Source organism: Pipra filicauda, unplaced genomic scaffold (assembly GCF_003945595.2).
Source record: "Pipra filicauda isolate LSUMZ 115617 unplaced genomic scaffold, ASM394559v2 scaffold42_size3861933_pilon, whole genome shotgun sequence".
NCBI classification, from domain to species: domain Eukaryota; kingdom Metazoa; phylum Chordata; class Aves; order Passeriformes; family Pipridae; genus Pipra; species Pipra filicauda.
This window is the reverse complement of record NW_024104565.1, coordinates 2050622-2068120: the sequence shown is the minus strand read 5'-3', so window position 1 is coordinate 2068120 and position 17499 is coordinate 2050622. Positions and strand designations below refer to the sequence as shown.

At 38.6% G+C, this 17499-nt stretch overlaps 1 protein-coding gene across 2 annotated transcripts in view; it reads left to right on the top strand.

Moving 5' to 3' along the window:
* TAB2 (TGF-beta activated kinase 1 (MAP3K7) binding protein 2) overlaps positions 1 to 17499 on the top strand; it is a 64571-nt gene that overhangs the window by 18155 nt on the left and 28917 nt on the right. Inside the window, exon 1 of one of the 2 annotated variants that reach the window (XM_039385736.1) lies at positions 10549 to 10604. The exons of the other annotated variant lie outside the window; for it this stretch is intronic. The gene's annotated coding sequence lies outside the window, so the exon portion shown is untranslated. Of the gene's footprint in view, positions 1 to 10548; positions 10605 to 17499 lie in introns of those variants that run through there. 2 annotated transcript variants of the gene reach the window in all.

The window sequence follows — 17499 nt, the reverse complement described above, 5'->3', positions numbered from 1 at the left end:
ATTTATCTCACAACTTTGACTTCAAAGAAGTTGTGATACAGGGCACTTACCAAAAGAGCTCTGCGGTGGTATTTAGAAAGGAACCCTTCTGAGTGACAGCAAGCTGCTTGTTTGCTCAGCTACCCATTGTAGGATCTTCTGAGAAGGTAGATTAATTTAGGCCCATCTGTGTTACTGCAGTGGTATGGTAAGACTTATGTAAGAGACAATATTTTTAAATAATGCAGTTTACTTTTTGTGCATAAACAGGTAGTAGTTGTGTTGGGTGATGTATTTGGGCACATCAAAATTCATGTCTCTTTATCACAGTTGTGTAAGACCAGGTAAGGTGCTAGAACAAGTACCTAAACAAAATTGTATGTTTGTGGACTACAGTTTGACCATGAGTTTGTCAGAATTAAAACCCTAACAGTAGTATAAGTGAATCCTGACCCCTGAAGAGGTGTGTTCAAACCAGATGAGAAGCCAGACTGCTGTTACAGGACTTCAGTCTGGTGTTTCCTTTACAGTATAGGCTACTGCGGAGTTATACTACAGGACAATCATTTGAGGTCATTTGGTCAAGGTCTGAGAAATACACTGCTTATCATTATTTTGTGCCTCTTAATTGCTGAAGAAGTGCACACTTCTGCCTAGTGTTTTTGTCTGAATGGATTTGGAAGCGCACAACCTTAACCCCTGGGAGGGGATAAGCAATAGGACAAGAGGCAGTGGGCAGAAACAGATGCACAGAAAGTTCCACCTGAACACGAGAAAGAACTCTTTTACCGTGCAGGTGACCAAGCACTGGAACAGATTATCCAGAGAGGTTGTGGAGTCTCCCTCACTGGAGATATTCAAGAACTGTCAGGACACAATTCTGTATTGTGTGCTTTAGGATGACCCTGCTTGAGCTGGGAGGTTGAACAAGATGTGCTGTGGTCCCTTTTGACCATCCTATATAAGTTGTATTCAAGAGAGACAGGCTTAATTAAGCCTGTGTCAGTGTTTCACACTAAATTCATTCCTGCTTGAGGTTTTTCTTAAAAAAAAAAAAGTATTCCAGGCTTTTATGTATTATTGGTACTGGTTTGGCATGTTGTGGTATCTGTTGGAAGGTAAATAAGGAATCAAAATACTAAACAAGATCTGCTGCTCATGTCCCAGCTCAAGAAATACCTTCTGCTCACCAGTGGCTGAAAAGACTACAGCGTATACTTGGCGTCAAAAATTCTTCTGAATCAATATTATAAGGCTCATTCTTTAGTTACAGTATTCCTTATTTAAAATTCTAAACTGTACTTTGAATTAAATCTGATGATAAACATATGAAGTTAACAGGTGAAGAAAAATGCATTTATTCCTTATTCTCAAAGTTGATAGTGTTAAAGATGTCTCATGAATTCTTTGAAGCAAATTCATAACAAGAAACTACAGAAGTTGGACTTAGCTGCTTGATGTATTTTCAACTTAAACATTTGAAAAGATACATTTATTCACTTTTCTGATATGTGTTCAGAAACTTGCCTAAATGTGAAGCATGTATGTGTAAATAAGGTATGAACTTAAATAAAAGACTGTTACTAAAATTAGTGGGTTTTTTCCCTGTAAGAAAAAGTAAAACCAGACTTTATTTCGGATATTAGCTGCAATCCTCTTAAAAACAGTGCTGTAACCAAAAGGAGCTAGAAGATTATGTGCCAGGGATGCTGCTTTTGTATGCTTTTGAAGGTGTGTGCCCCCTGTGTCTTGCATGCCATACTAATATGATATAAACCAGCTTCTGTGTCGAAGCTTTGTCCTCGCAGTTGTAAACTTGAGTAATTTGTGTGCCAGTAGCTTTTGTCCCCAAGATAGAAAGTGCTTATATCAGTGGAGTGCAACCAGCAAGGGTTCATATCTTTTCCTGGCCCTGTAGAGATCTCTGTGCAGAAGGAGTAAAGTAGATCAGTAACAGAACGGCTTGTCTATAGCTGCTGAAGGTTAAAATCCTACCAAGGAGGTAGGGTGTAGCCCTTACACAAATAAGAGAGCTAGTATTGTGAGACAAATTACGTTGTTTTAGTCTGGTTACTTTATCAGGGCATAGAAAATGTGCTTACATATAAAGGTGCTGTAAACTGTTGTCTTAGCTTACAGTTTATTTTCCCCTTCTTATGCATTGCCTAGGATTTGTTAAAAGAACAAATGCAGTAGGATCTTGCCCATTTGTCTGAAGGGCAGACATCCTGTATCAGGTTTTGTGTATGAACTAGTGAAAGAAACAGTAAATGATAAAATACACTTGTTGAACAAACAGAAAACTATAATGGGGGAGAGGGGTGGGAAGTGGGGCGGTTTAAAGCTTCTGTTTTAAAAAATAACAGTTTCTAAGGGAATTTCTTATAGCCCTTGCATAGTATTTCCTGAAAAGTGAGTGGAAGCCTCCTGTGCTTTTTTTTTTTTTTACGTGCTTGTGAGGTAGTAGTATTCTCTTTTATTCTGCAGTATTTGGATAATGCACTGTATCAGGGAATGCCAGAAGATTGAAAGACCCAAGAGTGTAGCTTCGTGAGCATTTCTTTCCATGTCAGCACTGGCATGGGCTGCCCTGACCTTAGCTTCTTATTCCTGCCTTACCCCTTACTTGTACTGGTTTAACTAGTTAATGTGCCAGGTGGCTATGCAGCAAAGCAGATTGTGGAATTTACCATCAGAAAAATATTATTTTTAACCTGGATCGATTCCCTGACTGGCCTCACTGCTCAGCTGCACAAACAGTTGTGCCAGCACAGCTGAGGAATGAACTGCTTAAGCTGGTACTGCAGTGGAAAAAGTGTTGTGAAACTATAGCTTAATCTGTGTGTTCTAGGTACAGTTGTACTATGCTGGCAAAATATTCCTCACACAGATACAACTTTTATCAGCACAGTTTGATTGTGGAATGGAGAAAAGGATAATTGCGGGTTTTGCTCTGATACTTTCATATTGTCAAAATATATAAGGTATATATACAACACATCTGACAGTTCTGTATAATAACTACTGTTCTTTACATAAACTGATTTCAACTACTATGGATCATTAGAAAATTAAAGACCTATAAAATCAAGATATCATCTGTTTATTTGTGCTGTCCACTTGCAGTATATGCAATGCCGAGATAGTTGCTTCCTTTAATCACATCACTGTTCCTGCAGATGATGAAAGATTATTAGCAACCTTTATTTTAGAAGTTGAGGGCACCAGAAAGTCTAACAAGAAGTGAAATTCACAGTTTTTTAGTAGATATGATAAGAAGATCCTCTGAAGAAGACGTTTAAGATTTCAGGAGATAATATGCAATTTCTTAAGAATTCCTTCTTGTATAGCTATGAGTCCCCTCGGGAAAGAAAGAATCATTCATTCTTTGTCCTGAAACTTTGACTTTCCGATTGCTTGTCAAATGTCTGGCACGTAGGCAGTTATATTCTTTAATTTCTTTTCTGATTTAGGTGTCACTTAGCTTCAGCTCTCAATGTCATGTTTTAAATGGAGAGAGGGGGAGGCAAGTATTCTCCTTTACTTGGACTTTGAATGTTGATATGTTTGAATTTATTATGCTTTGCTTTTAAATCCTGTAATTCTGCATATTAGTACTTATGGTATACAGTGATGAATAATACAGAGCTGATACTGCATTTCTTTGTATTCAGATACCATTCAGCTGATATGAGCTTTCTTCAGTCGTGTGCCTAATAGTGTATTTCTAGGATTTTCAAAAAAATGCTGCACTATTTCATATTTTTTACTCTCTGGTTGGTAAATATCTAAGTTTTCATGTGGCTGTAAAGCAGTATAATTTATTTCCTTTGGTAACTAGTGTTTGGAATGCCTTCTACCCAATTCAACTTCTAGTGTCTGTCTGGAAGGGACTTTAATACATGCACAATGAGAAGTCTTAAGTTTTGAAACAAACTAGTATTCTAAACACTTTTATTAAGCGTTACCATATAATGTTGAAGTCAAACAATTACAAATCGATTGAGAAATATAAGGTAGTGTTACAGTAGAAATTTGTGCTTCACTTACTCCTTTCGAGTTCACTGTCCCTATGGCAACAGCTGGAAAGAGCTTTTTCTAATTATGCAAAGTTTAAGGTTTCATTAAAATGGAGGGGTTAAAAAAAGCAGCTCCTAAATTTCTACATTTTGTGGCTTGGAAAGGAAACACAAATCTGTTCTTTGTAGACTGTTTTTTGCTGACTGTTTGTAGCTGTCCTAAGCACTGAAGAGAAATTTTAATATAAGGGTAAGCTTACTGGATCTGCACAAGAGTGAAATTGTTAAAAACACTGATATTTTAGAAAATTATGCAATAGTTTAGAAGCTATAAAGACAACTCTAACAGAATTTCTTCCAAAGTTGGACAAAGGAATATGGGCAATGCATTTCACTGCAATAGTAGTTTCCTTTGCTTTTGAATCTATAAGAAACATATTTCTAGTGTCCAGTGTTACTTATAATGGAGTTTTCTTTATAGAATTCTAAGTTATGGGAAGAACTGGGTTTTGTCTCTTACAATATAAATTGAGATACAAGGAATACTTTTCTTAAAAGGCATGTTACATATATTGTTGTAGAGTTTAAGTAATTGTTAGTTTTTACTATGAAATGTTATAATGAGTAGAATGTATTTTATTCTGCTCTTATACATATTAATTTTACTATTAACCTAGGCATAGGAGCATTTCACCATTCTTCATTCTGTATTCCTATAACTGAAATGGCAGTTTTCACTACAGAATTTCTCGGTTTAGAGTATGTTTGTTTGTTTTGTTCCTGAATGATAGGAAGCCTCTCAGGTTGGTGGTATTGATATTGGCATTTAGTTTTTATTTAACTGGAACCATCAATCCTGCTAGGACTCACTACTGGTAAAAAGGGATTGATTTTTACTGTAGCTGAAACAAGCAAGTGAGAATATTTCAGAAGATGCTTTAACATTGTGAACTTAAATGGCTGTAGATTTTTGAGTTCTAATTTATTTATGGTAACCTGTGTTGCATTGTGACAAATCCAGTGGATTCTGTGGAAGACTTGCTTTACGTTTTGCTTACTTCATTCCTTGCATGCTTTCTGTGCCATGTCACTAAACCTCTCTCATAGGACTGAAATTAGTCATGTATTCTAAACCTATCTAGCTCTCATTAAGAGAGTATAGTATGGTCAAAATTTGTGCTGCAATGTCTTGAAAATTTATCCAGGTGTGATTTAGTTACTTACTGTTACACACTAAACTGCTCTATCTGTCCCTAGTGTCTCCCAGTGAAATGGTTGAATTGTCTTGGTCAGTGTCATTAGAACTGCTACGTAATAATAGGGGGTGAGAGGCCTCATCATCTGCAGACTGAGACAGGTTTCAGGGATACCTGGAATTTTAGACTGATTCCCTCAGTGACCCAATCACTGAATGAACTGCTTTTTTAAGACTTGTATAAGGGTACCCTGACAGCATCACAGTAAGGATGTAACATTTCCTGTGGTAGACTACTGACTTTTTTACAGCTTGAACATAGCTTTAAGGCTAAGGTAGAAAGACATTTAAGCTGTTGTTCTGAGGACTTCTTGTGTAATGACCAAAAGTGATTGCATGTGTACTGGTTTAAGAGTTAACCAGCAGGGGAAATGAACTCAACTCAAAGGAGAGATTATAAGTCAGAATAACAATTTACTAAAATAATACAGTAAGTACAATCATACAAACAAACAATTGGTCTTAACCCACAAAACCCAAATGTAAAACCCAGTACCCTGGGGCATGAACAACGTGGTGTTCCTTGGGCCCCGCTTGAGTCCAAAGTAAAGGGAGAGGGGAAGAACCTGCTGGTGGGAGAGCTGTTGCAGTCTAGTCAAAAGTGGTGATTGCAGTGAGATGCTGGGGGGAGAGCTGTTGCAGTCTGGTCAAAGTGGTGATTGGAGTCCAGTATAGGGTGATCCAAGTCTGTTTGAGAGCGATGAGCCGCAGTCCTTCTCTGGATCCCACAGAGTGGTTAAAAATGTTCCAAGACTCCAAGATTATATATCCTGCAGTTCAGGCAGGAATGCTCAGCACTTCCCTCAGGGCGGGGAGTTCCACAAAGGGTGTGAGGGCAGGAGCATCCTCCTATCTCACAGGCCTCTTAACACCTAGTTTATAGCCTGAGGAGTCAGGCTCTATGGGCAGATGGTGTAAATGGTTCATTGATAACAGTTTCTGGGAAATGGCATGGAAGGCTATAGAATACACAGTTTTGGGTTACACCCATACCCTGATGAACTGGTCTCAGTTGTCCTAACTAGGACACATGTCTGTCTTGAGACTAATCAGTAGGCATTCTGGAAGATCTGTAGGATAAGAGGAAGCCACAGCATTTCAAAATATTTTTAATCGGGTTTTTTTCCACAGAAGGAATTAACTATACCACCTCATTTTGAATAACTAACCATTCATTTGCAACATGGTGGTAACTTTTATTTCATGGAAAGTATAGCAGTTTCCATTCCTTATTGGAAAGAAGCAGCTCTTTAGGGCAGTGAGGGGGAAAATGGAGTTTAAAAAGTCCATCTGAAACCATTTGGTTTTGGTTTTTATTTTTTCCTTAGTTTCATAATGACTGGTGCCAGTAGCAACTTACAGTAGCCCTTTTTTGATACCTATATGCTTTTCCATTTACAAGGATTACTGTTCTCTTACCCAATAGATGGCCATCCTGCATTTATCTAGAAAGTCAGAGCAAGATCTGCCAGCTGCAATGACATGGGACAATGTGGAGCTTGACAATTTTTTCTAAACTTCAATATATGATATTGAAAAAAGTTTTCCACTGTCTGTACTGGCATCAGAACTTTCCTGCTGTGAAAATAATGTTAGCAGTTGCTTTGATTTTTAGCAGTGAAAAGTTTGGCATTTTAAAATTTTAGTTTCAAATATTTAAATGAGTTCTTTTTGATGTCTAAAGAGGACATATGCCTGGGCTAGAAGGAAGTAAGTCTTATTCAAATGGAACTAAATTTCACTGAAACATGTAAGCATCTAGTTAGTGAAGAGGGATCTAAAGGTCTGGAAAAAACTGTGTTGGAACTCACAGTAGCTACTGATCAAGGATTTGCATAGAGCCCAACAGTAGTAGACAAATAGACAAGTAAACTTGGCACAGTGGTTTGAATTTAATTTGGACTCGGTCACAAATTGCATTGAGGCCTATATTTTTTCCTGTAGCTCTTCCTCATACCTTATTCAGCCCCATAACTTTTCATTTATCTCTGTGTGTTTTTCCCTTTGATTCATAAGTAGGTAGCTACCAAACTGAATGGTTTTCTCCAGGTTCTGCAGAAGAGGAGGATGCATGTGTTACACATGTAAAAGTGGAGAAAAAGTATTTAATTATTATATTTGTTTAGATACATAGCTTTACTTAATTTAGAATACAGTTGCTGATGCAAAAGCATTGTAAAAACATCAAGTGAATTAACTTGTTTTAAAAAAGCAGATTTGATATGGCAGCTGTGAATCTAAATGGATTGCAAAGTACTTCTCAATGTGTCATCTCCTCAAAGGATAGGAAAAAGGGCTTTTCAGACTGAACACGAGAGTATAGCCAGCATACTATAGGATGTGGTTATTCCTTCTCTTCAGTACTTGTGAGTGTTGCATCTGACAGTCTTGAGCCTGCCATTGCAAGAAATGCTGACAAACTCAAGTTCAGCTGAGGGAACTGAGATGGTTAGTGATGTAAGTGGAGAGGCTGAGGAAACTCGGTGTGTTTAATGTGGGGAAGAGGGTCTAAAGATGGACTAATGTACAGTTGGAATTACAGGCAAGATGGGGGAGGAATACTTTTCTCAGATGGCGAACAAAATGACAAGAGATAAGTCATAGGTTACAACAAGGGAAATGCTAATTGGATATAAAGAACAAGTTCTTCTTAGTGGGGCTGATTTAAACAGTGGAGGAGGTTTTCCAGAAACGTAGTGGAATCTCCATCCTTGGGGTTTTTCAGAATTTGGTTGGACAAGGCCTGGTGTACCTGGTTTAAACCTGAGTTTAGTCCTGCTTTGAATAGGTGTTTAGAGCTGTTGACCTCTGTGAGTCCCTTGCAATCTAAATTTTTCAGTAATTCTATGAAGATAGAGTTGTTTTTTATTGCAGACTATTCAAGAGTTGTAGGCCCAAGTTTAGAAAACATTATAGATCAACCCTGTTTTATCAGGGATGCTGCTGGAAGTGCTTTGAGACAGAGCAGCCTTAGATTATATTGTTCCAGTCTGTTTGATGTTGCATAAATTGAGACTAGCGCTTCCTAGAATATAGTTTTATGTGTTTCTTAGAAAAGCTTTTGATTTGGTTGTTTTAGGCAGTCGCTGCTCTTATGTACCTATTCTAGCTGTAGAATTGGCTTAATGTGTGATCCAATAGGAGTGTAATAGGAGGGGAATATACAAATGATGCAGTCATACCACTGATCCAATGCTGGCTGCTAAAATAACGTAACACATGGCTCATAACTCACTGCTAAAATTCAGCTTTTGGTCTAACCATGCTTACAGGATCTGTAATTCAGATTCTTAATTACAGTTCTTGGAAAGCGGGCATAATTTATGTCAACCTGTTTCATTGTTCCTCTCAGTTTAGCAGTAAAGTCTTTGATTTCAGAATAATGCAGTTTCAGACTTCTTGCACAGTAGGATCTTCCAGTCCCCTGGATATGATACAGGTGAATGTACCCAAGATGATTTGAGTTTATGCAGCACTTCATTGCTGCTGAAATGTGAGGAGTATCCAACAAAAAAGAAAGATATTATCTTCTAGTCAGTCAGTCATTTGAATTTGACCCAGAGAAGAGGTGGACAAATCACCGTCTATAACTACCTGAAGGGAAGTTCCAGCCAGGTGGGGGTTGGTCTCTTCTCTCAGGCACTCAGCAATAGGACAAGGGGGCACGGGCTTAAGCTCCCCCAGGGGAAATTTAAGTTGGATATCAGGAGAAAATTCTTTACAGAGAGAGTAATCAGGCATTGGAATGGGCTGCCCAGAGAGGTGGTGGATTCACCATCCCTGGAGATTTTTAAACGCAGATTGGACGTGGCACTGAGTGCCATGATCTAGTAAATGGACTGGATTTGGACCAAGGGTTGGACTCGATGATCTCGGAGATCTTTTCCAACCCAATCGATTCTATGATTCTAAATACCATGGCCAGAACAAGAAAGATGTCAGAATTGCAGTGTCTAGGAGCAGAGTGGAGAGAGAATGCAAGATATGCTCTCTTACTGAAGATTTTGATCTTTTCAGCTTTCTCATGTAGTTTCACCCATCAGCAAATTTGCAGATGACACTAAGTTGGGGGGGAGTGTTGATCAACTGGAAGGCAGGAGGGCTCTGCAGAGGGACCTGGACAAGCTGGAGAGTTGGGCTGATTCCAGCGGGATGAGGTTCAACAAGGCCAAGTGCTGGGTCCTGCACTTTGGCCACAACAACCCCCTACAGCTGGGGACAGCTACGGGGGGGACAGGCTGGGGACAGAGTGGCTGGAGAGCAGCCAGGCGGAAAGGGACCTGGGAGTTTGGATTGACAGGAAGCTGACCATGAGCCAGCAGTGTGCCCAGGTGGCCAAGAAAGCCAATGGCATCCTGGCCTGTATCAGGAACAGTGTGGTCAACAGGTCCAGGGAAGTGATTCTTTCCCTGTACTCAGCACTGGTGAGGCCACACCTCAAGTACTATGTCCAGTTCTGGGCCCCTCAGTTCAGGAAGGACATTGAGGTGCTGGAGCAGGTCCAGAGAAGAGCAACAAGGCTGTGAGGAGAGGCTGAGGGAGCTGGGGTTGTTCAGCCTGGAGAAGAGGAGGCTCAGGGGAGACCTCATCACTACAACTACCTGAAAGGAGGTTGTAGCCAGGTGGAGGTTGGTCTCTTCTCCCAGGCGGCTGTCAGTAAGACAAGAGGGCACAGTCTTAAGCTCTACCAGGGGAGGTTTAGGTTGGATATTAGGAAGAAATTTTTTACAGAGAGGGTAATCAGGCATTGGAATGGACTGCCCAAGGAAGTGGTGGATTCTCCGTCCCTAGAGGTTTTTAAGATGAGACTGGATGTGGCACTTAGTGCCATGGTCTAGTAACTATGGCAGTAGTGGTTCAAGAGTTGGACTTGATGACCTCAGAGGTCCCTTCCAACCCGGCTGATTCTATGATTCTATGATCTCTAAGCATTTAGTAAAGGAACATGCAAGGTTGACTTACTGCCAGACTATTAACTTGCAGTGCAGGTCTTGTATCTCGTAGTCTTCTCATACGGGAAGATTCATTTAACAATCTTAACCTCACAGTGAGTGAGAATAGCAATAGTGGACTTCTTGAATATTCCTCATAAGTGGACTGGAAACAGAAACTAAAAAAGCCAAAATCAGCTCAAGATGGTTCTGTGCTTTCCTTACTGAGGTAGCTTCTGCTCTGGACTTGTGCTACAGGAGACAGCTGACAGATCTAAAAATGTTAATGCTGGAGCTTCATCGTATGCATCTGGAACACTGAGTGGCTCTTGGCCTTGATTTGGAAAGGTTCATAGAGATTTTGGAGATATATATTCAGAGAATTTTTTCTACTTTTTCTCCAAAAGAAAGTAGGCTAGAGTGAGTGTTAATTCTGGAATTACTTTGAAGAGCTGAATATCAGAAAACTTTAAGTTGGCTACTAGCCAGCTTTCATTTGTATTGAAGCCAGTAGATTTTAGCTAAATATTTTGAAGCAGTGTTTTCTTGGGGGGTGGGGGGGGGGGGGGGGGGGGGGTGTTTATGAAAGGCCTTAAATACTTTGTTTTTGTAAAACTTGATTATTTTGCATTTGTATGTTCAAATAAATGTTATTCAATTAACAAAGAGCAGAGAAGTTAAGAAGAGTGAGATGAATTACCTGTGGAGTCCTTAATCTGAATGAGCACAGTTCTCTCTTTAGCAACTAATTCATTTCTTTTTTCATGCATAACGTTTTTACCACAAATCATTCTCTTAGTTTAGTAGTCTGAATTATAGGAAGAGTTCTGATTTTAGCACATTCAGTAACATTACCATCCTGCACCTCTGATTTAAGTTACCTGGTTATTTTTAGGTTATTTTAATTGATCTGATTGAAATCGTTTGTTCTTGAAATATGAATAAATACAGTGAGGGACTTTTTGCCTACAGAGCAGGGAACTATGAGTGCTTTCTGAAAGGAGTATGTGGAAAGTAAAGGGAATACTTGGAGTTACTCAAACGTTTTGGATTTCTTGTGGCTTTTTGTGACACATACATTCACTACTTAGTGAATACCAGAGAAAGTGTAATTTGATCATTGAGCCACGTTTGGTAAATACTAGTTTTGTGGGGACGGCCTGTTCTGTCCATAGGGGGAAAGCTCACTGCCAAAATCTAAAAGCTTTCTCTGTTATTTGGTTCTCTGTTCTTTTGCTCTAGAGGACTGAAATACAGATGCATGTGACTTGTGACACTAAAGCATCTGTATTGGCGTTAGTTGCTGTAGTTTGGTTGATAGGATTTCAAACTATACTTTTGTTAAAATCTCGCTAAATAGTTACTTGAGAAAATATTTTGATAGATGATTTTGCAAAACTTTAACACAGAACCAGTGAAACATTAAAATCTGATGTGATGCCCATAGCCTGCTGCTGCTTAGCAACTGTTTGAATACTTTCTCAGGTCAGTTATATATGAAATCAAACTATTTGTGTTCTGTTGTTTGATGCTTTAACAGTCCAAAACTACTTCCAGTTTTTCTGTAAATGGTGTATTTTAAAAGGGATTAGCAAGTCTTCCACACATAATTTAAACTGGGCTAAGGTTGAAAAGACTAGCTGAGACCTCTTTAAGTGTTAAATTTGCATTCCTTCCATGTGGATTGTAAATGAGAATAAAGTACCTGTAGCTAGACATACTTTTAAAAGAAACATTCCAAAAGCTTATTTCTTTGGCACCAAATAATACTTTTTTTCCTCTAGGGAAGAACATTAGGGAAGAAGGCAAGCATTAGCATTCTGTGAAATGGTTTTTCATCTTCAAATTATAGTTCTGAGAATGATCTGAGCTGACACATCTTCTGCCAGCCTCTGTTGCTCCTGTTGGCACAAGTGTTTGATTGCCAGAGTGATGAACAAGGCTAGGAAACTGATTTAGGTTACAATTAATCTAGCCCCTTCAAAAAATGGGATCACTAAATAAACTAAGAGGTGTTCTGAGTAAATAATCTAATTTTTTCATCTAAGTGCTTGCTCAAGGGAGAAAGGGAAGTGCCAGCCCTGGTACTGCTGGAGAGAAAAGCAGGATCTTTCCCTTGAGAAAACCTGCACCTCAGACTGTCCTGTGTGCCACTTGCCCTAACCATCATGCCATGCCTGGTATAAATCTACTTAAATTACACATATGAATGATTTTGATATTAGTGTTTTATAAGGAAACTTTGATATACCAGGAGTGATAGTTCCACAATATAATCTTAATTGACTGGTTACTTAATGATACTAAGTTACAAATGCAAGTCAGGCAGCTTAAACTTCATTTGCATTTTCATTGAAACATGGGTGAAAGGATTTGTTTTGTACTAACGAAGGCTTAAACTGTGGATGTGAGTTCAGTGGCTTGAAAAGCAAGAACTTGTGTGGTAAGGACTACACATGACTCCTGGGAGGAAGTTGTGTGGTGTGATGACTACACATGACAGCTACGAAGAAGTAAACCAGCTTGTTCCTTCCCCTTCTAGTGCAGTGTACTCAGCTGTGGGTTGGTGATGATCAATTGTGGTGCTTTGTGCAATGGCTTTCCTGTAAATTAATTTGATCACAAATTCCACCACCAAGCTTCGGACTACAGATGTGTGTGGCATATAATGTACATTTTGACATTAAGGTAACTGTTGATCCTGTATAGGGGAGAACACTGAAAATGGTAGGCAGTGAAGTTGTTTTGCTCTTAAACCATACAATTTGTAACTTGTAATAGCTTAAAGACTAGCTCAAAAGCTATCCTTAGTATCTTTTTGCTTTTCTCTAAGCAGATAATCCTTCTAAAGTCAGTGTACTGCTCAGGAATTTTTCACTTTTCTTTTGAGTGCTTTGAGGCATTCTCAAAGTAGTCTGTGAATCACAGTAAAATGCTACATGAATATGCCTTCAACAAGCTGAATTGGGGGGGGGGGGGGATTGTGTACATCGTACACCGGTGCTGAAAGAGCCCTTACTATAAATTTTTGCCAGATGTTAGTATTCTTAAGTACCTGCTTAGCATATGGAGAATTAGAGATTTTGACCCTATGACCTGGAAAAATTCTTGTTGTTTCACAAGTTAGAATTGCTGCTATGTTTTAAAATTAAATCAGCAAAGAGACTGCACTGATAAGAGTTTTTGGAACATGATACAGTTCAGAAGTGTAGTGTTTTGCCTAGTGCAATACAAAAGAAAGATGATGAATGAGCTGTAGTATGATAAGAAGAGAGAAATTGTCTCTTTGGTTGTGTTCCAGTATGTTAAGATCAGAGTGTGCAGTTCTCTTCCTGGCATTACTGTGGAGTTACTGCATTATGTTAGGCAGGACTTGAGTGATGTGTGTGCAAATGCACGTCATATGGCTTAAATGTGATGATACTAATGTATTACTCTTCTTAACTTCCCAGTGCTTTATGGTTTTTTTCCCTGCAAGAGTAATGTTATTTTATGTGTATTTAAAGCCTTTACTTAGTTAGATCACCATTAATATAGTCTGCTCTGCAGTAGATACATGAACTGTTGAACACTACGCACCAGTTTGAGACACAAATTAATAATAATTAATTAAAACCAAGATATATTTAAAGAGGTACTGCTTCTGGAGTTTGGCTGTCACGATATGACTGAACTGACATTAAGTAATTCAGAGTATCACAACTATTAATTTGCCTTTTGTACATTCGTGCTTTTTTGAGGTCTTTTATTCAGTTACTGCAGTGATCTGTCTCTTCGTTTGTAGAATATGATGAACAGTACATAACATGGCTATGAGGGCAAAGACCCAACAGCATTATTCATACCAATATTATTGTTCATGGTAGCCCTGTAGCAGGAAATAAGAATTTTAAATGCTTCTTTTATTGTTGTTATTCTAATATGCGCATTGTCAGAAGCTGTTTAAAAATTTTGTAATGAGAATTCCTCAAGCCTCTCTTGCTTGCCCTGTGAAATGTTATTGTATCTCATTGGCTGAGTTAGAAACTTAGTAAAATATGTTTCCCTCCGTGGCCTGAGGAGGTTTTGTCACTGGGCCATGACAACTGCATTCAAAAACATTAGCGTTACTGTTGCCCTTGCTGCAGTACTAACAACCCTTAGACCAATAGAATAAATGAAGGATGGAGAAATCTCTTGGCTGGTTGACTCTATTCTGGGAACATTACAAAGAAAACAAGATTCATTTAAGTCTTAGAGCAGAGGTGGTAGTTTCCTCCAAATCAGTTTTCCAGACCTGGAATTTTTTCTCCATCTTCTGCTTATGGCAGGAGTTAACCTTATATCTTTTATATTCCTTTAGACCCTTGTAGTTAACCTTACTCTTTCCTCAGTAAGAGGATTGAATTGTCAGCCTTTAGGCAACCTCTTGCCACTCTTATTGGTAACTCATATGGGCTTATACTAACATCTTTAAATTTGTTTCATCTGCTTGTCTAAACCACAGCTAAAGTTACCTACTTACCTGGTTTAGTCAGAGTCAAGAGACATAAAGGAAACAGGGCAAAGAAATAATAAAAAGACCATACTTGCCAAACGGGAATGTCTTCCAAATAAGAACATGCATGTTTTGATTTTAATTTCAAAGCACTGGAGAGAGTGTCAAAGGTGCAAATAGTCCTGAACTTGAAATGTGTGCTTTGTTTCTTTTTGTAGTCATATAAACATTTGAGAACTAGGTTTTGTTTGAGTAGGACTTGCACATCTTTGCTTCCTGTGTCTTTGTTTTCTGACAGTGGACACCCCTGTCTTGCTGGGCCATCTTGCAGTGACCAGGTTGTGCCAAAGTGAGTGGCTGTCTAGACTGGGATTGCACATCTAAGAATATAGAAATTTAAATTAAAAAGTAAAGAGTGGAGATTGGTTCAATGAAATCAGGGAAATAATTAGAAAAACTTCCTCACAAAACCAGGAAATAACCTGTGTGTTATGTGGGCCTAAGAAAGAGAGACTGATGCGAATGACTTGTGATTTTTTTTCCCATAAATTAATGTTTTCAGTCAAAGCAACAAGAAATATTCATCATAACTTTTAAATTATTTGGGATGAGGGGTTGGTTTGTTTGTTTGTTTGTTTTTTTAGAAAAATCTCATTTTTTATATGCTAGGTGTGGTATAACAACATTTTAGACCAATATTATAAGCAAGCCATTTCTTTCCTCTAAGGAAAAATGTAATTCAAATACTAGAAAAAAGGACGCAGCATATAATGTGAATAAGAAAACAATCGGCATCGCTTGTTACTACTGGGATTTTTGTGAATATGTTTTTCTTAATGTAATTGTATGCATACAACTTGCTATACAACCTGACTTCAGCAACATCATGTAACTGCATGAAAAAATTCTAAAAGCATTACTTAGCTGCACAAAAATCCAGTGCATTAAAAGAGTTAGTTATCTTCAGCTTGGATACCACTGATACAAAATGCTTTAGATCTGAAGGGGCCTGTAAAGATCAGGAACATCTTTCAGAGGGTCAGGTTGCTCAAAGCTCCATCTAACCTGATTACTGCCTGTGAGGGGCACCGACAACTGAGCAATCTGTTCCAGTATCTCACCACCCTCATCACAAGTAGTTTCTTCCTTATGTCCAATCTAAATATATGCTCTTCTAGTTTAAAATGATTACCCTATGTCTGTAGCTATGGGCAATTATTGAGATACTTTGATTCTGGTATGTTCTCCCTAAAATGCTGTCATGTCCCTTGATCTCTCATTAACTTCATTTCTGACTTACAGTTTTAGGACAATGGAACTTTTTAGCATTTCTTAGGGGTACTTGCTTTAGTATCGGAATGAAACATAGAAATGAGTCTTTCAAATACCAGTCTAGTCACAAGCAAAACCACTGCAAGATTGGGTTACATAATGGAAGCTCTGAGATTTGTAATGCTGTTGTTGGCTTCTGTATGGAACTGCTGAAGTTCAGCTATTTGCCTGGATACAGAGGCTTTCCAGAGCTCTGTGAACTGAGTAACCCAAAATACATATCAGAAATTGAACTACCTGGCAAGCTCTAAAACATGGTACAGCAGGAACAGGGCTTGTCTTGTTTGTTCTCATATGAATCTTAAAAAAATATGGTAATACTGTCAGTGGGAACATATTAAAAGTGCACAAAGTTCACTCTCAGACTTTACACTGCTGTGAAAATGCGACAGCAGGATAATTTTACATTCAGCAATTGTAGGTCACTATAAGTGAAAGCAAAATTGTTATATATCATGCAGGTAAATTAGCTTTTCTTCAGCCTTTAGAATTCTCTCATCTTAGAATTAATACAGTAATGAAATTGAATTTTTTTTCATGGATGAATCTGAGAGTTATTTCAGTTTCAAACCGTGTGGGTTTGAAGTGTCTCTCTGACACTTCCGAGTCTTCCGAGTCATTGAGAAGGGTTTAGTGTTAACAGTACTCTTAGTTCTGAATTGATGACACTTCTTGCTGTTCTCTTTAGAATGAAAGCTAAGGTGTGCAAAGTTAACAGCAGGCTGTGGGTAACTTTAATTTGTGAGATACTTTGTAGCTATGCTGTAATGGAGGGTGAACTCTACAGTGGTTGCACGGTAAAGCATAAACAGCTTGTTTCACAGAATCTGTTGACTCCTCAGTACGAAATGCAGCAGTTGTTCTTTACTGCAGTATTTCAGTGTGGATTTGATTCTCTTCGTGCTTGGTTAAATCCAATTTCAAACTGTTTCCATCTAAGTTTATTTCTCTAAGTCATATTCTTCTTGTCTTATAAAAAGAAATTGTTTATGCATAGTTTTGAATAGAGCTTTACACTGAGAAATCCTGAGGTATTCCTGGTCATGTGATCTTCTAAGAACAAAGAGCAGCATCATGCCCTTCCTATGTGCTGCCTCCACGGTGGCCCTTCAGATGCTAATCACGTGCATCAGTCTCTTACTGACAGGTTTGATATCTAGCGTGTGTGCTGTCTTGTTTTGATTTTAAACTGGGAAATCGCTATTAAAAACTACTGCTAAATATCTAGCTTGCTAGAAGTCATGATTCTTATTTCATCCCATGTCTGTTGCATTTAGCTGAAGATTTTTAAGTGAAACATGAACCTAGCAAGCATAAGCTGAATCTTACCTGGTTTCTGTGAAACTACCATGGAATTAGTGACTCTAGGGTTCAGATTGACAGCTCTGAAGCAGCCAGTCATGCTGGACTGTGGTTTTCAGTGGTGGAGCCAGAAGTCTCCAAGCTCTGCAGATCCAGGTCTAATTGGAATGTGATTTCATACTGTTGAAAAGGGCATTTGGAGCC